This window comes from Macaca nemestrina, chromosome 3, assembly GCF_043159975.1.
Source record: "Macaca nemestrina isolate mMacNem1 chromosome 3, mMacNem.hap1, whole genome shotgun sequence".
Classification (NCBI taxonomy): Eukaryota; Metazoa; Chordata; class Mammalia; order Primates; family Cercopithecidae; genus Macaca; species Macaca nemestrina.
The window spans coordinates 2,571,000-2,594,802 of NC_092127.1; the positions used below are offsets into that span (position 1 = coordinate 2,571,000).

General features: G+C 38.4%; 2 long non-coding RNA genes across 3 annotated transcripts in view; both read left to right on the forward strand.

Annotated features, from left to right (window-relative positions):
* The window catches only part of LOC105466537 (uncharacterized), an 84,883-nt gene extending 77,149 nt beyond the window's left edge, over positions 1 to 7,734 (forward strand). Inside the window, exon 4 of one of the 2 annotated variants that reach the window (XR_978246.2) lies at positions 7,278 to 7,734. This is a non-coding gene — a long non-coding RNA (uncharacterized lncRNA). Of the gene's footprint in view, positions 1 to 6,256; positions 7,144 to 7,277 lie in introns of those variants that run through there. The other variant, XR_978245.2, reaches the window with a different exon arrangement.
* Positions 1 to 23,803, forward strand: part of LOC105466539 (uncharacterized) — a 146,074-nt gene that overhangs the window by 105,110 nt on the left and 17,161 nt on the right. The window lies entirely within an intron of this gene.

Sequence of the window (23,803 nt, forward strand, 5' to 3'; positions counted from 1 at the left end):
TGCCTTCAGGGCTGTCAGTGCTGTGCTCCACTGACCGTTTTGAATATGTTCTTAATTCCACCCCTGATTATGATCCCAACTTCGGCGACTCTCACAGTTCCGGGGCCCATATGTTCACCTGCCTTGGAAACATTTCCATTTGACTTACTTCAGACTTCTTAAACTGAATGTGCCTAGAGCTAAAATCACTGTCTTCACCCTCACTTCCACCCCACTTCTTGCCCCAAGTGTTCTTAATGATATCTACATACTTCTAAATAGTAGCACTTTTTTTCCAGTCATACAGGCGTGAAATATCAAAGATTTGATCTTTTCTTTTATTCTATCTATTGACAATTTGTTTCTTTTTTTTTCTTTGCATACTTCTCTGAAACCTTTCCTCTTTCTTTCCATTACCATTGGCATAAATGAATCCAAGCACGTTGCAATGTGGACTTCACACTGATCCCCACTCATCTTACCCTTCCAGCGTGCCAGAGCCACACTGATGTTAAAATGGCACTGCTTTCCATACATTGTTTCCCATTCACAAATGCCACCGTGGCCTGGAGTGATGACACTTCTTACATTATCTGTGTTAAAAACCCAGTTTTGTTTTTGTTTTAATTTACAATTCTCATGTAACAATATCTTTGTAAAATAAGATGAGTTGTGCAAGATTAAAAAAACACATATAAAACACATTGCCACTTTTAAGTTCCGTGTCTCAACAGATATAAAATTACTTCATCAAACTGCTATAGAGTTTTTACACTCTCACTCTCCATTTCTCTTCATGGGCACTAATCCTTTGAAAACCAGCACAGTCTACAGACCACACGTGGAGTGGACCACACTTCAGTCGCCCTGACACGGATCCTCTACTGTACCCACAGTGCAGGGTCAATAGAGGAATCTTAAAATATGCAGATGTCCATGCCCCTCAGAGCTAATGAATAGGATCTCTGGGAGAGCTGCCAGGGCGTGGGCATTTCAAAAAAGCTATAAAATTGACTCTGACTCTTAGCCAGGGCTGAGTACTACTGGCTTTGGAAAAGAGTGAAAATTTCAATTGTCTGGAATCTAGTTCCAATCTGTATTTTAAATATTATCAAAATCACTTCTTTTTTTCACATATCCTGTATTCTAGTCAGCCAAGGCAGTTGGCCTTCCTAAAATATCTCTTCTAGGCCCGACGCAGTGGCTCATGCCTGAAATCCCAGCATTTTGGGAGGCTGAGGCGGGCGGATCACGAGGTCAGGAGATCGAGACCATCCTGGCTAACACGGTGAAACCCTGTCTCTACTAAAAATACAGAAACTAGCCGGGTGAGGTGGCGGCGCCTGTGGTCCCAGCTACTCGGGAGGCTGAGGCAGGAGAATGGCGGGAACCCGGGAGGCAGAGCTTGCAGTGAACCAAGATGGCGCCACTCACTCCAGCCTGGGCGACAGAGCCAGACTCCATCTCAAAAGAAAAAAAAAAAAAAAAAAAATCAGTTCTTGTTCTTTCCCACCTCTGTTGTCCATTTCCTGTTTTTTCTCCACTTTTCCAGTTTGGAATGTCCTTTCCACCATCTCCACTTGTCAAAATCCAGTTCATTGTTCAGTGCCCATGCACTGAAATGCCCTATGTATGAAACCATTACTAGTTAATTGCAAACATTAATTTTACTCTCATCTAAATGTATTACTACTTTGGCACTTATGATTCTTACCATAATTTATTTGGATTATGGTTGTATAGGCATTGTGGCATAGGGGAAAATAATTATATTCAGGAGGACTGCATATGAGTATAGATTGCTCCTCTTTCTAGCTGTGTCACCTTGGGTAAGTCCAATTCCTTCTCCAAACCTGAACACTAGGAATGGAATTCTTAACCTTCATCATAAGATAGTTATTGTAAGTAAATGGAGTAATATATGTAAAACAATATAAATATATTATTGTCTGCTTTGTTAGATTATGAGCAAGTTTGAGGATAAAAGTAAGTAATATGAATCTCTACATTTCTACACACCCAGCAAACTATTTCCCACAGCAAGAATTCAGTATGAATTTTTCTACTCCGTGAATAAATGAATAAGTAGATTCCTTATATAGTAAGATTTCTAGGATGTTTCCCATTAGGCCATCCTGTTCAAAATTACTTCCAGCAATTTATTTATTGTTAATGCCTGACATTCCAGCATTAACATTTCTCCTTTGGATTAGCAGTGACTATGTTATCAAAGATAATTTTTTAAGTCATTCTTACTTATGCCTTTATGTAAATCTCCTCATCAGAGTATTTTATCTCCTGGTAAAGAAGTGTCCGGAGTCACATAAAGACACACAGAAGTTACTGGAGAGATAGGAAAGTGGTTTTGGGCATACCAAAGATAAATTTAATTAATTTCACCTGTTTTGTTAATGAAAGGAAGCTGACCTGATCAAATTACAACAACTTATCATTATTGATAACTTACTGCATAATAGACACATTATTAATGAATTTCCTAGAAATAGTTATCAGTAACATTTGTTGATATAGTCAGAAAGTAGGTATTAGTCAACTAGTAGGTAATGGAGAAATAATTTGAACTCACATTTGATGCTAGAGTCCAAGTTCTTGATCATTAAACTCAACTGCATTTAGAGCAGACTTCAGTGAAATCCAAGGAATATTTACTGCCATTCAATAATTACTTACCCAATAGCTAACACGGGCTAAGGCTGAGTGTAAAAATGTCTAGGACATAGAGCCCCTGACCTCAAAGGCCCTATATTCCAGTGGCAGAAAAAGTGAAATAAAAACTACAAAATCCAAACCAGAGTATGATGGTCTCGTGCAAGGAGACTTGAGCATGGCGTTGGCTGGGAGAGGCGAGTGATGTCATGCTTCCCGGAGAAGGACTCGTCACCACTCGTCTTGGTGAAAAGGCACCAAGGAGCCTCTTCAGCATGAGCAGAGAATAGGCAGAACAAGAGAATAAGGTGGGAAGTGCGGAGTATTCCATACCAGAAAGAATCTGCAAAGACGTGGAAGTGAGAGCGTCGGGTGCTTGGGGACCCTTATTCAGAGGTTGTGGCTGGAGGGTGTAGTTAGAGAATGTAAGAGACAGATGACATAAGTAGAGTCCAAGGAAGATTCAGAACCCACACATATTTTAGGGCTCATTTACCCTGTGGTTTAGGAAAAAAGATAAAGATACAATATTATGGATCTTGAATTAAGATCTCTGGAAAAAAGAATGCATGCTGAATTCTTATTTGAAAGAAAGTGTAATCCAGAACTTCACTTATACTTCTCTATGCCTTTATTTTTGCAATTGCTTTCAACAAGAGCCATCTAGTCAGATACTTGTTAACGTTTACCACAAATAGATACTGGAAGTCAAGGAAAGTTTCATGATTAAGATTCCTGACAAAGCTGTGACACTTGCTTTAGTTAAATTCAATCTACGTGAAAATTATTGCACTAAATATTAAAAACCAAAGGATTCTAGGGATATGGCAGTTAGAACACATTCCAATTGTGCTTTGCTCCTAACGCTAATCAACTGATCAATCGTCCCTCCTGGGCCCAGCAGCTATGGGTTCTTCAGGTGTTCAGGCCTGGGAGGTATGAGCAAGGCGTCTGGGAATGGCTGAGGCTGCTTATTGCTGTAGTCCCCCAAAATCAATGTGGGACAAACTGTAGATACAAGGGGAAAGATACCAGGAAGAGAGAGAGAGAGAGACAGACAGATAGGCAGACATAGAGAGAGAGAAGGGATGGAGGGAGGGAACGAGGAAGGGAGACATGGAGGGAGACAAGAGAGAGAAACCACACTAGGGAGACTGAAGGCTGGCTTGAGTTGATGTGGATGGGAAAAGTAGGTAGATGGTCCTGGGTTGAACCATGGTTGAAACTTTTGGCAAGAGAACAACATAATAGATTGCAGAAAAGTTTTGTTAATTCATTAAAAAAACATTTCCTCCAGAGTGGCAAAAAGTAACAATAGCCCAGTTTTTTACAGATGTGTTCTGAAGTTATAGCAAGCAGATCAAAAGTCTTGCAGGGGTGGGAAATCTTTGAAAAGATGTGGACCTAACAGCTTCCCTTAGACATGCACTCCTCTAGCGTCTCACAGCACTCAGGGCTGGTGGACTGGATCCTAGAAAGGCTGCCCTTTCCCAGTGGGACTTCATCTTTTTTTTTTTGGAGATAGAGTCTGGCTCTGTCACCCAGGCTGGAGTGTAGTGGCTCAATCTCTGCTCATTGCAACTTCCGCTTCCTGGGTTCCAGTAATTCTCCTGCCTCAGCCTCCTGAATAGCTGGGACTATAGGTGCCCACCACCATGCCCTGCCATTTTTTTTTTGTATTTTAGTAGAGATGGGGTTTCACCATGTTGCCCAGGCTGGTCTCGAACCCCTGAGCTCAGGCAATCCACCCGCCTTGGCCTCCGAAAGTGCTGGGATTACAGGCGTGATCCCAGCCCCGGCCGGGGCTTCATCTTAAGACTTTGAAGTAGAGCCGTGATCAGAAGGACTGTTCGGAGGAATGTCATTGGATGAGAGGGATCCTACAGTGTCTGGGCTCTCTGCATTTTATCTTAACCCTAACTTTTTCCTCAAACTTACCCAAGACTGGCACAAATACTGCCCTTACACCTTTATGAGCTGAAATAAAGAAACAAGATGAAATAGTCACTATGTATCCTGTAAATGAGAATTGTCAGAGCAGATAGACTAAGAATTTTATAAATGGATGATAAGTATAGTTAAGACAATAATCTAAGATGTTAACAATATAAAATAAGAAATAATCATAAAATAGAGTATAGGAAAAATATTATATAATAAAATATAATTGCTGATATAAAGAACACAATAGATGGAATAAATATTTTGATGTTTACAGCTGAAGAGTAAATAAGTGAGCTTGAAGATCAGATTAAGGAATTCCTTGAGTGAATAAAGAAAGAGAAAACATAATAGAAAAACTGAAAGATATAGAGAATAGACTAAATATCAATACCTGGATGAGTCCCAAAAGGGGAGAAAAGAGAAAAGATAAGGGAAAAAATGTGGAAAATTAATAGACATTCTTCAGAATTAAAGAAACTTGAAAGACTTCAAATTGAAGAGTTTATCAGGGAAAAATGGAAAGATAAGGAACAATTTGCATTTAAATATTATAATGAGAACTAAGAATTCAAAGGCAAAAAAATTTAAAGACTGTCACCTAGAAAGATCATCTGCAAAAAAATAATCAGATTAGCCGACTTCTCAGCAGCAAACTAAATATAATGGGAAAATTTAGGACTTTTTAATGTACTAAAGAAAAAGAACTATGAATCTAAAGAGAAGTTGACTCATAAAAATGAGGGCTTTATAAAAGTATTTTCATACATAAAAGGCCTCAGAACTTTTACTATAAAATGGCCCTCATTTAAAACATTTTTTGAAGAAAAAAAAAAAGCAGATGTTAAGGATAAATAAATATCTTAGTAAAACTCATTTTTATGTTAGGTAAGTAGAAGGATGAAAACAAGTAAAAGTCGATCCACAGCAATCTAACACTGAAGCCCTGGGAAATAACAACATAATCACTAGAGGCAAGACAAATAAATATTAGAAACAATCTAGTTTTTATTGTGTTAGGAGGAAGATGTGAATATGTATAAATTTAGGAAGTCAATAAGGACAGAATAGAAAGAGTATGGGCCATAAATACGACAATCATAATTATAAAAATAGAAAGATATTGCCTTTAAATCAGAAAGAGAAAATGTTATCTTACTGAAAGGAGGAAAGAAGGAGGGTAGAAATATCTGAAGAGAGAGAATAAATAAAAAACAATATAAGATGGCAGAAATAAGTTTTAATTAATTAATTATTATTATTATTATTATTATTATTATTATTGAGAGGGATTCTTGCTCTGTCACCCAGGCTGGAGTGGAGTGGTGTAATCTCGGCTCACTGCAACCTCTGCCTCCCGGATTCAAGCAATTCTCCTGCCTCACCTCCCGAGTAGCTGGGATTACAGGCAGGCACCACCACGCCTGGCTAATTTTTGTATTTTTAGTACAGACGGGGTTTCACCATGTTGGCCAGGCTGGTCTTGAACTCCTGACCTCAAGTGATCCCCCCTGCCTCGGCCTCCCAAAGTTTTGGGATAACAGACATGAGCCACTGCACCTGGCCCTTAATTTAATAATAATCATAATTTATACTTAAATTGAAAATGTGAATTAAGATGTCATAAATAAAATCTAGTTTAATACTAATTACACAAATTAAAACCCAGGGTAAACAAAAGAACGTGATGCCCTGAATTGGATGAAGAAATAGCTTGTCTGGAAGAGAAACTGAAAACAGGAATACTCAGAAAGACTGAAAACAAGAGAATGGAGAAAATATATCAAGCGTTTTCTAAAATTCAACGAGTGCTGACAGGCAGGAGTCAACACCGCAGACAGAGCTGGGTCAAGGTCAGATGTATTATAGAACAGCAGCAGCAGCAGCGGCACGAGGAAGGACGGAGCAGCAGCTGAAGGAGACACCGTGAGGCCAGGTCAGGGGCCCAGGAGCCTCCGCATGGACAGCGTCAGCTCCATCCAAGCTGCTGGATTGGAGGGCAGCTGCCCCCAGCAGCAGGTGGTCTTGAAGATACAGCTCTGAGAAACACATGTGGAGGGGGTTTGTGGAGGGATGACTGTGGGGTGCATGGGGCCCTCTGAGGTGACCTGCTGCAGAATAATACCTATTGTAACAGAGGAGTACGGATTTATAAAACACATGACAAATGCTTAATAACAAAGAAAAAAGTGAAATGAAAAATGAAGGTCAGAGTGGTAGACAAAGGAAGAAAGGGGGGAAGAGGAAGGGAGGGGGTAGGAGGAAAATGAAGACAAGAATAGTTTATGAATAAATATAAAATGTGTCAAATAAACTTAAAAAGAATGTATTATAATCTGTACTTAATTTCTCGCTCAATCATCTGAAAGTACCCATTTTCATGCCCTGTACAGTTACCGTAATTCCTTTTCTCTCCACATTCATTTTTGTTCTATTATATTTGTTGAAATGTAATCTTTCATGTTTAAAGTTCAATAATAAAAGCACTGTCTGGTAAAAAAAAATAAAAACAAAAATAAAAATCAATAAAAACAATAAGTAAAAGGCACAAATCCAGTGCTGTTCTGTTATGACTATGTGTTTTGCTTTGCCTATAAAATAGTTTTATCTCTGCTTTAAAAGAGCAACCAGATTGTGTTGCGTGTTGGCCAAAATATTTGAATATTTAAGATTTTAAATTTTATTTATAGGTATATCTGCGATCTGAGATGATAGGCGACTCCATTCAAAACAAAAGAAAACAAAACAAACAAAAATACTTTTATTGGATAAACAGAGCTGCCAGCACTTGCTTCCTGTCACAGGGTCAGTTGCAGGCAAGAAACACAAACTTCTACTATGTTCCGCCTTCCTCCTACTTCTTCTGAAAGCTCCTAGGTAGCAGGCGTTTTGCATGGCTGGACATTGTCCGTGGCAGAACTCACTCTTGCCTCATTTTGCAACAGCATCTGTAGCTGAGAGCCCAGAGAAGAAAAAATTCGTGACTCTTTTTGTTTTCTGAGAGATAGAACAGAGGAAAACAGATGTAAAAATGGATTCTACCAAAGTTGTCTACCAGAAGGCGATTTCTAGAGCATAGATTATCTTTCCTTGTTGTGAGAAATTTCCATTTGAATGCTGAAGGCGGAAGCTCATTCTGAAATAAAACTTAAAATGATAGTACCAGAAGTCCATTCACATAGACATATATTATTCCCTATCATTTGTGTTATTACTTTAACATTATTTTAAAATCTCTCATTTGGTATGTGAAAAAGATACGAACCTCTATCTCATGTTGTCTTTCTGCAAAACATCAAGGAAAGCATTAGAAACTCTGCCTTGAGTTTTTCATTATTGACTTTATTAACTGAATTTTCCTCTTTTAAGAGTCCTCAAGGCCGGGCATGGTGGCTCACGCCTGTAATCCCAGCACTTTGGGAGGCCGAGGCAGGCAGATCACGAGGTCAGGAGATTGAGACCATCCTGGCTAACATGGTGAAATGCCGTCTCTACTAAAAATACAAAAAACTAGCCGGGCGTGGTGGCAGGTGCCTGTAGTCCCAGCTACTTGGGAGGCTGAGGCAGGAGAATGGTGGGAACCCGGGAGGCAGAGCTTGCGGTGAGCTGAGATCGCACCACTGCACTCCAGCCTGGGCGACAGAGCGAGACTCGTCTCAAAAAAAAGAGTCCTCAAGTGTTTTCAGAGTAGCAACTCTGGAATCATTATTTGTATTACTGGGAGTTATTAATACTTACTTTACTGTATAATATTGCATACAAGAATTAAGTTGTTCACCTAAAGTGAAACTCGAAAGCAAATTTAATTGCTAAGGGTTTTAATTTTTCAAAGGGAGTTGCTTCCACAGCCCTATCTCATGCTTGGGAGGTGGATATTCAAGGGATATTTGATGACGACAAATGGACAGAGGAAGGAGTTTTGTCAGTAATGCAGTGCTGGGCTCTGGCCTTTTTTAAATGAGTTAATGACTTTTGCTTCATGACCCATTTCTAATGGTACCTTGGTCTTTTGAAAGAGGATGGCACTGTCATAGCTCAGCGATATTAAGGGATCACATCATTGTGGCACATTAAAAGCAAGTGACTCAGACTTAAATGTTAAATACCTCACAGAATAAAAGGCCACCAACTAGTTAAAGAAAGAAGTTATTTGCACACAATGGATTATGAAGATAGTACTTAGTCAGAAAGTGTCTTGATGGTCCAATTCTAAAGCACAGTTACAATATCTAGGCAAAGAATTATGATGTGCACAGTTTTTCTCATTCAAATACCATCTCATTAGGGATCATACATTTTAATACGGATGGTGTTTTATTTGCATAAAGGCAATGTCTTTAACTCCTTATTCTCAAAGTAACCATTTTGCTTTAGTTTGGATTGTAAAATCATCTGATTTTGCTTTAGTTTGGATTTGCTTTAGTTTGGATTGTAAAACATCAGTGAGGAAATATGATTATTTTTCATCTATGAAAAGAAAATATTCCTGTATGATCCAGACTATACATCAAGTAGACAAAATCATTTCTTTGACTTTATATAAAGTTATCTTTTGAATCTGGTGGGCCTAATCTGATAGACAAAGGATTTAGATCTGAGAATGAGAACCCTGCATTATCTAGCCCCGTCACTGATGTGGATTCATGAATTATTTAACATCCCTCATCAAGGAGTTACTCTTCAAAAAATGTATTTCGCCTCTTCCTCAATTACAAAATATCCAACTCAATTAAGGTGATTGATTTAGGGTTTTAAAAAAAATGTGATATTACATGGTGGATTGTTATGGAGAATATAGAATTGTTCAAGTAGGTTCAACTGTTCAACACATAAAATCACCATGTGCACAGTCTAACGAACAATTCATGGTAATAACTGAGAAAACCTAGGATTATTCTCATGCAGAATTTACAGGGAGGGGATGATTTTCACAGGTGCATGTGAGTCAGGGATGGCTTTATGCAGGAAGTGTTTTTGACTGCTGGGAATTGTCACTCACTTCTCATCTGCTGCTCTCATTCTTAGTGGCTGCTCGTTCACAGCAATTCCAGGTTGTGTAAAGACTGTTTCAGATAGGATGCTAAATATAAAGGTACAAATGAAATAATGGCGAGCAATAACTCACCCATGACCTGGACACAGGGAACATAGCCGTCCTGTCTTTTCCGGCATGCTCAGCCCTGGCATAGCTTTAATCTCTCATTTGAGTTTACCATGGGCCCTCTTTTTAGGTCAAATTTCTCCTTTTTTACTAGCTATCCACAATGTCTCTAATATTTCTAGCTCTGTATCAAGACAGACATGAGCCAGAATTCTGATTCTGTTACTTTTTTTCTATGACCAGACATGTACATTACAAATTGTATTTTGGCAACAGCAGGCAGAAGACAATAGGGGAGGCAGAGATCTGGAGAGAGAAAGAACAATTTTGAGATCATTACCAAACCCTAGATAAGAACTTGAGAAGACTTAATGTAGACATGAAGAGTAAAGTGGAGATTGACCCAATAAATATTGATGAGGAGCCTACCTACGTTTGGTGAACACTTAGATGTGAAGTGAGTCCAGTGAGGGTGTAGGAGCTCCACAGGCATCAGGAACCTCCATGCTTGCGACATGCAGGCTGGGAGCTGGGAGCATACAGCTTCCACTTTGCAGTCCAAGGGGGTAAGAATTGCTCCATCTCTGCCACCGTGTGTGTGTGTGTGTGTGTGTGTGTTTACGCGTGTGTGTGTCTGTGTTCCTGCCAGCAGGAAACAGCAGGAGAAGAGTAGGCTCCCTTTTTAAAGAACAGGTACAGGAAGTTGTATGCATTACTGTCGCTGACTTCAAGGGGAGAAACGGATGTGACCTTTATCTGAGTCCCTCTGAAATGCAGGGTTTTATTAATGAGCAAGAAGTGAGGACTGATACTGAAAATAAGTTCTTTTGTGAGAAGAAAGGACAATTCCCCTGACCCCCAGCAGAGCAGAAGAATGAAAAAAACTTGGATATTTTTCATGTCCTATTGGCAATAGTAGGTGAATCTATAGATATAGATCCACACGTTTACACATATACACAGGCATATATAGATACACAGGTGTATTATGTGTGTGTTTGTGTGTGTGAGTTTGGGGACAACAATGTCTGGGCCAACAGCCCTACACCCCACCCTCATATCAACTTGAATCACACTTTTGGAGGAAGCTGAAAGAGAAGCCAAGTGTTTAGGGAGCATTACAACTACCCAGTGAGAAAGATGATTCTCAAACCAAATGGTGCTTAAATTCTCTTTGATTTCAGCTATAATGTTATTTTCTGTAAGTTGGAGTAGAAATGGAAAGATCTGGGAAGGAGTACAGAACTGGCAGGGCATTACTGTAAACTGGAAGTGCTCCTAAAACAGTTATAAGTAATATTGTTTCAATCATTAAATTACCATTGAAGATATAATCACTTATATATCTTAATTTTTTTGATATATGCCTTCTATCATTTCACAGTTCTTATGCTGCCCTCATTATCATTTGAAAATGCAATTTTCAAACTCATAATTAGTATACTAAATGTTCCACAAGTAAAATTATAATCAGCCAATTTTCTATTTGCAAAAATCAATTTCATACCTATTGAAACACCGGAATAAACCAAGACCTCTTATCTGTAGCTGTATCCTGTTGTATATCCTAAGATTGAGTGTTACTCTTCTAGAATTTTATGGCTTTGTTGTTTTTTGAAAAACAAATCAAATTTAGTGCTTTGAGCCATTTCCTGTATGAGGGATTACGAAGTGTGAAAAAGAAAATAGGTTTAGGGAATCTCTACTGGTAGAACCCAGCACACTTGGGGAAGTAGCTGAGACACATAAGCTTAGATATTTCAAGGTAGATGTATTTGGAAATTATAGGGAAGTTTTAAGTCTTAGCTGGCAGAGATAATAACCAGACAGGTCTCTTGTAACATTTTTTTCTGGGAGATAAGAATGTTAATGAGGTCAGAGAGCAGTTCAACAATGGCATAATAAGTCATGCAGATTTTATAGCGAAGCAAAGATGAAAAGGAGTGGGAGAAAGGAAATAAGATGTTAACCTCTAGGTTTGAAAGGACTTCACCATTACTCACACTGGGGTTACCCATTTTAGCGCAAATAGCAGGACCAATAGCACTAGATTCTGCAGCTTATATTCTATCAGTACTGGTATTAAATTACCGCATTTTAAACGTCAGCAATTGCATATAAATACATGCTCTGGGTCTGTTTGGTACAAACGGTCTCAGAAAGTTTATGACATGCTGTGGGGAGGAAAAGAGAAGACTTATGTTGGCTTACAGTATCCACTGCTCTAAAGCAGAATGACTTTGTCAGCACAGAAATGCTTCTTTATTGTCATCAAGACTGTTGTGGCTTTTATAGCTGTTGTGTTTATGGATTGTAAGAACAGAAAGTCATCATATTTAGATTTACTAAGTAGTCAGTGAGACCAGGCAAACATTTTACATTATCATTTAAAAAGGCAATCTAGGGGGGTCATTTTAAGATATGTCTATTTTAAAATTATCTGGATAATTTTGGTCAGTAATAATATTTTATGCTTCAAATATTTATTTCTCTTTTACCTATTTACCAATGCAAATTTTGGATCAGATTATGAGTTCCTAGATAAGGAAGCATTTTATAACTATTAAATGTTGTCTGGAGGAGAATTTCTACCATTTTGGAGTCGGTGTTAGAGGAAGCCAGTGACGCACAGTCAGAGGCCAGGGTCTGGCCCTGCGTCCTCCTGCACACAGGAAAGCATTGGACTCAGGACCCTCACACAATTTAGACTTTCTCCCTTCAAGATTAAAGGTGGTTAAATTCATAACATCCAAGGACTCCTTTGATCTTACATATGATCAGAACAGGTAAATTAAGTGGAAGAACAAATAACAGTGAGGTGAAATGCTTGAAAAAAATAATGCTTGAAAAAAAATATAGCAAATACTATGCTACAGCATGGTAAACCTCAAAAACATTACGTTAAGCAAAATAAGCCCAGATACAAAACACTGCATATTCTATAATTCCATTCATGTGAATACATCCAGAATAAGCAAGTCTATAGAGACAGAAAGTAAATTAGGGGCTTCCCAGGGCTGGGGGAATTTCTCGAGAGTTAATGGCTGAGGGACCCCGGAGGGGTCCTTTTGGGGGTAGTGAAAATATTCTAAAATTGATCATGACAATAGATGCATAACTCTGTGCACATAGTAAAAGCCAATGAATTGTGTTCTTAAATGGGTGAATTGTGTGTTCTGTGAATTACTTCCCAATAAAGCTGTTAAAAAATCACTTGGATTTAAGTGCCAAGGATAGATACTGGAAGAATGAAAATGGTCCCTTTTACTGTGATGCCAGCCTCTGGTTTAAAATGACTAGATTGTCTTTATTATTAATGAAGATGACCATTAGCATAGGAAATGCAAAATAGGTAGATTCATCTCAGTTGCTTTCTTACTGCCTCTTACCAACTTTTTGCAGCGCCTTTACCTGCTATGAGTGTTACTGTTCTCACTAGATCTCATTGGACAATGAAGTTTCTATTGCTGGGTCTCTTAACATTCTATGCTTCTGCTTCAGCCATGCCCACCCATCACCACTATCAGCTGGACTCTATGTCCACAATGAGTGTCAGTAATAAAAGCTAATCTGGAGAGAAGGACACTCATAGCTAAGCAATAGTAACAAATGTATTTGCATAACATACGCATCATCTAATTTCATTCTTACACTTCTGTGGCATGATTAGAGGAGACATTATTATCCCCAGTTCACAGAATAAGGAATCAAGGACCAGAAAAGTTAAGTGTTTTGTCTAATGTGTAATTTGCTATTAGTTGTAAATCCTAGATCAGAATGTAGTACTATCTGTTCACAGAAACCATGCTCTTTCTTTCGCATTATGCTGACTCTTTTACCAAAATGAGAATCCTTTTGAAATGCTCTGTTCTTTTAAAATAGAGTTGTTATGTAAAATCTCCTAGCGAAAGAAATAGTCCAGAAAGCTTGAAGAGAAACTGAAACTTGAAAAATCTACCTAACAAAGGTGATAAAGGATTTCAGTTTTGCAAAAAGTGCAATACAGAATGTCTTCAGAAAGAAAGTTCTCATATGGATTTAAAATATGATTCAATTTACAGAAGTCAGAGGCAATTGCTATGTTGAAATATGAAGTAGAGAGCCTAAATTTAAGTCCTAGTTCTTCCATTAACCACCTGAGTAAATTGTGAAGCCCGCAGGAGCTTCAATTTTCTCAGCAATAAAACATGAGTTTAGTTATATTTCATTCATTCATTCACCAAATATATGCCCAGTTGTTCTTCCAGATGGCATGAATCCCACAGTGAAGAAGTCAGAATACGTTGGTCTTGTGAGGGGCAGCTGCTGATTTTCTCTGAGCTCTGTTTCTAGCCTTCACATGCTCTGCTGTTCATCACAGGGTAAATTCTGACTGTCGGAGGTACTGACAGAAGATTAGGGAAGAACATATATGGAAAAATCAAAGTATTTCTCCCAGTCACCCACCTTCAGTGAACCCTGCTTCTGTCAGGAAACCCACCATGATTGTCTGTCTGGAAACCCTGCCTACTTCCACTGTGTCTGTAGCCATAGGGGCAGTAACAGCTTCCCAAGCATGGCTCATGTCTGGGTAACTCATGATCCCCTTTCTAATAAAAGTGTACCTGTAGATCAAAAATCTTGACAAACCCTAAGCAAGAGAAAGGCTAAGAAAAACATATCAAGGCACATTATAATAATATTGTTGAAAATACATTAAGAGAAACTCTTAAAAGCAGTCAGAGATAAAGAGAAACAAAAATGAGAAATCCTGCTAACTTTTTATCATAAATAAGGAAAGCAAGACTGGGCCAAAAAGCAATAAGAGCAAAAGTCCCTCCCAACCTAGAATTCTGTATCCCACAAAAATATCTTTCCACATTGAAACCATTTACTCTGGTGTGATGATGATGCATTGCATGCCTATGTCAAAATATCTCATGTACCCCATAAATATTTACATGTACTATGTACCCATAAAATTAAAAAGTAAATAAAAACATCGACTTGGTGTTACTCACATTTTTGATTCTTTTATAGTTCAAGCATAAAATTGTAGCATACACAATTTTTAATTCTAGTTGGGGAAGAAAAACCAGAAGAAACATACTGGTGACTATTGGAGCAACCTCAATACTCTTTAGCAATTTACCCTTGTCTTCTCGAAGAGTCCTGGACGTTTGACCATTTCGTCTCTTCGTGGAGGGGCTTCTGTTAGAACATTCTAACCTCGGAATTTCCATAGTTCTTGTGTAGTACTAGGTTGTCAACACCAGATGTATTCGCTTTTTGAAGGCCTTTGATGTTTTCCGGCCTGTGTGGGTACAATATTTAGGTGCTTTTTCGTTGGATATAGCTTTCATTTTACTCGAGTAGAGGTCTGATTAATTTCAAGTTCAGCGTTTACTGCCCAGTGCAAACTACAACTTTGGTTCCATCTGGCACACTATGACAGTTTAGAGAGTTTCTGTGGTTTTGGAAAGAACTGAAGATCAGAAAAGCAAAATGGATAGTCTCAAAGACTTAACAGAGACTCAAGTAAAAAATTTAAAATCACAAATTGTTTGGCCGACATTCGAAAAGGAAAACAGACATTTTTGTTAGAGTTCTTATTTGATTTTTCTGTTGTTGTAAATTTGAAGACTACTCATACATATAAATACATTGAGATTTCTTTGTGAAACACAGTATTTCTGTCAATCTTGGCATATTTCATCTTGGAATTTTACTATTATAACACCTTAAAAAATAAAGGCTTAAGTTTTAGATATAACACCTTACAATTTTAGCAATATTTGACACTATGTATCATGTTTTCAAGGAATTTGTGAATAGGAAAGGATTAACTTCGAGAACACAAAGACTTTCAATATGAACGGTCATGCTAGGTCAACTGGTGTATCAGACAATGCTGGTTTATAGTAGAGTGCGCACCTGTCACAAATCCCCATGCTAAGTGCTGTGAGGGCACTTAGGCTCAAATTTCAAATTTGCGCACTAAAGGCTCAAATTTCCCTGCGTATATTAGAATTTGTATCCTAGTATATTTAAGAAAGAATATTCTAGGTAAAAAAAATGAGTACTCTGGGGAGAGAAGAGGCAAAGAGAGATTAAGTGCAAAGTGATTTAAAACTAATTCTGCTTTCTTTTAACTTTTGGATTTGGGGCTGAAATCATTAGACCAAGAGAACACGGATCAAGTCGTTGTAACAAATTTAATTTGCTTCTTTGATATCTCCTCAAAGGGCTAAATGTTTATTGACTTCTTAAAAAATGCTATGTGGCTTGCCAGACTTAGCTTACAAGTTTGGTTAAAGAGAGACTGAGATGAGCATAAAGGAAAGGACATTGAAAGAGGCAGAGATGAAGGAAGACATTGTAACTTACTCCTTTTATCCTACCCATCAAAGGAAAGACAAGTTGACATTCAGTTTTCTTAAAAAAAAATTAACCGCTATATAGTCATTTACATTCTTGATAATTTTCAGATGGTTTTAGTTGATACTTTAAATATTAAATAAAAACTGTTTGCTTGTTTACCTGTATGAATATGTGCTGAAGATACCGAGTGAAGAAATTTGTTGGATTCCAAATATATTTCCTTAAAGGAAATATTTCAATGAGCAGAATTAATGTAAGTAAATGTATCATTGCAAAATCATTTGTATTATTTCAGAGAATATGGAAATTGAGCCTACTGTGTTTTAAGTAGAGCATTAAAAATTTTCTTCTTCAGCCATTTCGTTCATCAGTTTATTCAGTTACATATGTACTATATCTTGAGACTGACTATGACTCATATATTTACTTTTTTTCTGTAGACCTCCCCTATGGACAGTATTTACTCTTGAAGACAAAAGTTTAGCATTCAGTCTGTATATACTAAAAACATGATTTCTACAGAAGTCTGGAAATAGAAAAGGCCACAATTTCGAGATTAGTTACTTTTATTAATTACCTGTTGCCTCCTCCTCGCCACACGCACGCACACGCACACCAAACTCAATGACTTCAAACTATAATCATTCACTATTTCTTTTAAGTTCCCAGGGTGGATGGATCTAGGCAGGACAGGATCAGAAGTTGTAGTCTTAATTGGACCAACTTGCACACGTCACCAGCCGAGTGTTAGCCGTCTGGGTTGGGCTGGGGTCCTTGGATGTGGCTCTGTCCCACATGTCTTTTGTCTTCCTCCTGAGACCCCCAGAAATGGCTGGAGCCAAGACACAGAAGGGCAATCAGAGCTACTGTGAACCTTGTAAAACTCACACTGTCAATCTCACCTCATCCTGTTGGCTACAGCAAGTCCGATTCCCGGACCCAGAGTCACCTATTGTGGAAAGAATAGCAGACACGCGTGGCAAGACAAGGACACAGAAGATGACTAAACGGAGTGATTGATGTGGTGTATGGAATGTGTGCTGCAAAGGGAAGCACCTGTAAGGCACGTTTGAGAAGATATCAGCCGCGAATAGTCCTCTAAGATTAAGAAAATATACTTCCCAAACCTTTGTAACTAGATCCCAGCACTCAAGACCTTCACTGGCCATGTCTTTGTTTTTTGTCTATTTTTTTTTTGGTGCCAGCTTTGGAAACAGAATGTCCTATAAGTGGACTAGTCACAATATTGGGTATGCCTACAGCATACATGTTATGGCGGATCCTATTTGAACACTGCATTTTGTCACTGTATCACGAATCTACGCATCTTATGTCCCAGTCGCTATACCACCATCATTTTGATACTACTCTGTTAAGTCACTTTACCAATTCTGTTGCAAATAGGAAGATTGAAACAGACCCGGCTGGGCGTGGTGACTTACGTCTGTAATCCCAACACTTTGGGAGGCTGAGGTGGGCAGATCACCTGATTTCAGGAGTTTGAGATGAATCTGGCCAACATGGTGAAACTCCATCTCTACTGAAAACACAATAACTAGCCACGCATGGTGGCGGACGCCTGTAGGCCCAGCTACTCGGAGACTGAGGCTGGAGAATCGTTTGAACCCGGGAGGCGGACGTTGCGGTGAGCCGAGATCACGCCACTGCACTCCAGTCTGGTTGACAGAGCGAGACTCCAGCAACAAACAAACAAACAAACGAAACAACGACAAACCAAAAACACATACCTAACAGTTCCATAGACAGTTGTTTTTGGATAAACGTAAAAATCGAATATTCTGGTCTTAAAGCTTGAAACTATCTGGTTCTATAAGTAGTCATTTTGTTTTCTATACATTTCCAACAATTCATTATTTGTTCTATTGATCTAAAGTTCCTAATATACCTTTGTGAAGCCTCCAAAAATTGATAGAGAGGACATCAGCCATTTAAAATTTCATTGGTTTTCCTTACCTCTGATTGATCTAGAGAGCTATGAGAGATTTAAGGTTCCTGGCAATAAACTGCATAAAACACTTTTTTATAAGTTCTGAACAGGAACAGTACATTATTTATTATTTGAAAACCTAAGTGAGAATAAAAATGTTTAAATGGTATTTATTACCAAGGTAATTCAATACAGTCAATAATTTGAGTTGGTTTCAGATCTTTTAATGAGGAAAACCTGATACACATACAAAGTTAATGTTCAGGAAATATTGGCCTTTTCCTTAAGGAAATTATATTGATTGGGATTTTTCGCAAACTATTTTATTTGTGTTTATCATTATTAGCATTAAGTGACATTCATTTGGATTAAGCAGTAAAAACGTTTTTAAAATGTGAGACTTCGTAGTGATTTCTGATCCCAAGTCATTCATCACTGATGAACCTTCATGTGTGTACCTGAAAACAAGACGTGCACCAGTGCTGCACTGCTTTGAAAACGGTGGTGGTGAAACTTACCCAATCAGTTCTCAGTACTGCATCGAGAAACCAATCTTGGAAAAGTGTGATGATGCTCTTTTAAAATAGCTGAAAATAAATTGCTGTGTGCTTTTCCTTACTTTGTCCCTGTTTTGTTGTATAGTATTTAAGTGAAAGGAGATGATTAATTCTTATATTGAATTTCCAAAACTGACATTTGCATTTACCATCTTTTAAATGGCATTTTTTCCAAAATTGATATTTGCATTTACCATTTTTTTTTAATGACAACAAGAAACCGTAGTTGTCTTACTTTGAAAAGTTTGGCGTAGAACCTGTCACATTTTGATGCTTTTGGTCACAGTTCTGTCACTAGAATACTAGCAATTATGCAATGAATAACCTAACTACTTTAATACAGTGGTTTGAAGCACTGCAGGCAGTAATCCACAAATGCCAAATCACAGTGTTTTAATTTGTGACATGTTAGAGCGAATGATAGGACTTTCTGTAGTATAAACATCCTATTAACTAATGCTTGTGCTGTTAAGTAACAGGGCTTTGACTCTCGGGTTGAAGAAGGCACCAATCCCTGCTAAATTTTGAGCATTGACAGCAGTCAAAGCTTTGTTTTCAGACTCTGGAGAAGGTGACGATCAAAATGAACTGCTTTCGTGAGACAAGGCCAGAAATTAAAACCACTTAATCTCTCTAGGCCCAGGGACTATTGTGGAAGAGGTAGGCATGTGAGATTGTCAGGGCTGATTTTTGAGGCATAGGATTACTTCAGCTTTTCTATAAATTAAACAACATTAATATCAAAAGCTCATTGAAACCAGGCTAGTGTCCGGATCCATGTCTTGGAATAACAGAGTTTTCTTGAAGCATTGATCTGCTCCTTAATAGAAAATTGCAAAAAGGTTATAAAAGTTTATAGAAATTGGCCAGGCACAGTAGCTCATGCCTGTAATCCCAGCACTTTGGGAGGCCGAGGTGGGTGGATCACGAGGTTAGGAGTCCAAGACCAGCCTGGCCAAGATGGTGAAACCCCATCTCTACTAAAAATACAAAAATTAGCAAGGCGTGGTGGCAGGCACCTGTAGTCCCAACTACTCGGGAGGCTGAGGCAGAGAGTTGCTTGAACCCAGGAGGCGGAAGTTGCAGTGAGCTGAGATGGCACCACTGCACTCCAGCCTGGGTGACAGAGTGAGACTCCGTCTCAAAAAAAAAAAAAAAAAAAGATTATAGAAATCTTTACCTTATTGTAAAAGTGATTATATTAGATTTGTTTATAATATTTTATTAAAATTAGCTTTAACATTAATCAAATGCCATTCAAAGGAAAATTTTTTTAAAAATATGTAATATTGAGAGATAAAATATTTTGTTTACTTTTTGAGTAAATTGCAGAGAGAAAAGACAGTGGGTAGAGACAGATTTCGTTGGCCTCATGCTGTCTTTATTAGGTCTTATTGTTTGGGAAACAGAGTCTCTTCTCTATCAAAATGTAAATGTTTTTGATTTTTCACTTTGGCTAAATGGATGACTATTTTGTAGTGACTTGTGATCCTATTTTGTGATATTGTCTTAAAACTTTGATATTTGGTAAACTTCCTAGGAGTAAAATTTCAAGTTCTGAATTCAGTCTTTTTGTCCTCAAACTAACTTTTCCAGATATTAGGTTCCCTGACGTGCAAGAGAGACATAACAGGCTTATTCATTATGTTAGAATTATGCAGGAAGCATTGTCAAATCTGAGGTGGTGTTTAGCTTCCTTTGGGTTGTATTTATATAAATGTAGTGATAATATGTGTTCCAGGATTGTATGAGATTCTTAAAATTCTGATATTTTAAAATGTATGTTGTCAGTAATAATCATAATTATTAAGTTGTTGTATGCCACAGAAATGACCAAATTTTCTTGTCAACTGTGTCTTTAACTATGGGTATCTCAAGACTTTTTGTTATCCACAATTGTTGTTTTGCTTTGATCCTTCTCAAAAAGTGACTTACAATCAGCCACAGTCCAAACATTGCTTCTTTGGAAGAGTTCATAAAAAGGACTCTTGAATGGAAGTTTCAGTAACTTTGGAGATTGTGTCTTTGGATTAGAGAGAAAACTTCTAGGCGCCTAATTGAAAGGCTGATGTGTTCATCAAGACTGCCACTAACCCAATATGAAGCAGAGCAGCAGCTGATTGCATAGACTCAACTAATAATGACCGAAATAATCTTTTATGATTTTTATGTTTGAAATATTGCTGTTTCTTTTTGTTTTGTTTTTCAGAGTCTGAAGAGTTTTTTCCTTTGGAGATATTTACAGGCTTTAAGTATGCTTTAAGTGTACTGAATAGAGTACACTTTTAAAAACAGAATTTGAAGCCTATTTTTCTCTCTGCTCAATTTCTCCATAATTTGTAAACTATTTGTGAATATTCTTAACTCATGGCAATGTGTTTGTTTGCATAACAACATGTTTTCTTTTATAAAGGAAACCCCTTCCCCAGTTGGAGGAACTGGTTATTTCCCAGGGCTTTGACTGAAATGAACTTGTGAGAGGTTCCAGCAAAGCCAATCCAGGAATGCCTATGTAGACAATGATCTTGTTGCATTTCGTGTAATCAGGCTAGTACATGGGACTGAAGCCTATTTTGCAGGTAGATTGGTCCTGCTGTGATTTTGAAACCATCCCCAACAGTCCCATTTTGGATAAACATAGAAATGGACCCTTCTGCTGTTAAAGCTTGAGCCTTGGCCGGGCGCGGTGGCTCAAGCCTGTAATCCCAGCACTTTGGGAGGCCGGGACGGGTGGATCACGAGGTCAGGAGATGGAGACCATCCTGGCTAACATGGTGAAACCCCGTCTCTACTAAAAAAATACAAAAAAACTAGCCGGGCGAGGTGGCGGGTCCCTGTAGTCCCAGCTACTCGGGAGGCTGAGGCAGGAGAATGGCGTAAACCCAGGAGGCGGAGCTTGCAGAGAGCCGAGATCCGGCCACTGCACTCCAGCCTGGGCGACAGAGCAAGACTCTGTCTCAAAAAAAAAAAAAAAAAAAAAAAAAAAAAGCTTGAGCCTTACATTGGTTTTATCTGAGTTCCTTCCTCAAGAAATTACCTTCAGGCCTCTTACAAAAAGCATCAAAGAACTGAACCCAGATCACCGCACCAGATGTGGGACTCTTCATTTACCAGGATGGCTTCCTTGACTCTTTGGAGTTCCTGTTTTCTTACACATTGTTACATTTCTTGTCTGCTATATAAACCCCTGGTTTTAGTCAGTCAGGAAGATGGATTTGAGTTTCAGCTGGCATCTCCTCAGCTGCAGCACCAAATTAAAGCCTTCTCCCTTGGCAACACTGTTGTCTCAGTGATTGGCTTTCTGTGTGGGAGCAGCAGGACCCAGACCAAATCCCTGGTGTTTCACTAACAATTTGTCTCTGGTGGTTGTCGGGGGCTGGAGAGAGAAATACTGTGTTTCAGAACAAAACTCTAAAATGAGATTAACCTTTGATTCCTGGGTGGCTATGTGGTCACCCATGGTGTGGAGTTGCCCATGACACCCCTTCACAGCAGGAGGCAGCCAGAAAGATCAACAACCAGATTCCCCATGATTGAGGAATTGATAAATAGAAAGGGGGGCCTGAAACTGATCCAGGAGTCCCAGACACAATCATTTTTGGATAAACACAGAAATTGATCCTTCTGGTTTTTTTGTTTGTTTTTGTTTTTTGACAGAGTCTCACTCTATTGTCCAGGCTGGAGTGCAATGGCACAATCTCAGCTCACTGCAACCTCCGCCTCCCAGGTTTAAGCGATTCTCCTGCATCAGCCCCCTGAGTAACTGGGATTACAGGCGCCACCACCATGCCTGGCTACTTTTTGTATTTTTAGTAGAGACGGGTTTCACCATGTTGGCCAGGCTGGTCTTAACTCCTACCTTCTGATCCGCCTGCCTCGGACTCCCAAAGTGCTGGTAGTACAGGCATGAGCCACCGCGTCTGGCCGTGAGCCACTGCAACCAGCCAATCCTTCTGGTCTTCAAGCTTGAAACTGACATTTGTTTTATCTGAGTTCCTTCCTTGGAAAATGACCTTCAGACCTCTCAAAAAACTATCAAAGAACTGAAACTCACTAGATCATCACATCCAGACAGTGAGATGCCAGACCCCTCATTCATCATGATGGCTTCCTTGCCCCTCCCTAGTTCTTGTTTTCTTACACATTGTTACAATCCTTTCCTGCTATATAAACTCCTAGTTTCAGTAAGTCCCAGAGACAGATTTGAGACTGAGTTCCCATCTCTTGGCCTGTAGCACCTGATTAAAGCTTCTTCCTTGGCAATACTCATCACCCTGGTCGTTGGTCTTCCGTGTTGAGAGCAGCAGGACCTGAACCAAACCGCTGGTGTTTCGGTAACAATATGACAAAAATCTCATCTAAAGAATGGTTTTCTTTATGGTCATCCTTTCCTTCACTTTCCGATTCTTCTTGGAAGCCTTGTTAAATAAAAACAATAAAGATTTGGGGATGAGAATGCATCAGAGAAAGTTTTTTCTTAGTAGGATTCATGAAATGGAGGAAGGACAAAAATACCACAAAGGAAGGAAGGTTTCCAAAAGAAGTTGCCCTTTCATTTGTGTTTCATTTCCCTTCCCAGATTTAGCTTGTGCCACATACAATTTAAAGGTGCTCCTTTGCCAGTGTAGTGATTAGAACTGTTACTTTGCATCCTCTCTGAATAAATAGCAGTTGTTAGAAAAAGACTAACTCAAAAGCTGTAGGGCAGACCCTAGTTCTATCTTATTCACAAATGCTCTGCACTAATTGTGCTAACAGAAAGTTGCAAGAATCCTATTAAATATGTATTTTTACCCTATATTTTTATGTATTTATTCACAAAATGGAAACTAAAACTGTGCAAGAATCCTATTAAATACGTATTTTTACCCTATATTTTTACGTATTTATTCACAAAATGGAAACTAAAACTGTGCATACAACAGCAAAAGCAGTATTTTGGTGCTGACTATTGCTTCCTAGACTTTAAAAATTTTCTACTGTAATAATTTTCAGTAGATTAAAATATCATCATCTATGACAGCTACACAGTTTTATATTTAATTTGTTTTTAAGCAACCAGAAATGAGTATTAAAGTTTTGGGGTTTTTTTTCAATTATAAAAATAAGGCAATGACACGATCGACCTAGTTAGCAATATTTCCCCACAGTTAGGTTTTTTTTTTTTTTCCTTTTTAAATCATATGTCTTAAAATTGCTGACTTTGGAACAGTAGGGGAACATGTGAATTAGAATGTTTTATAAAAATTT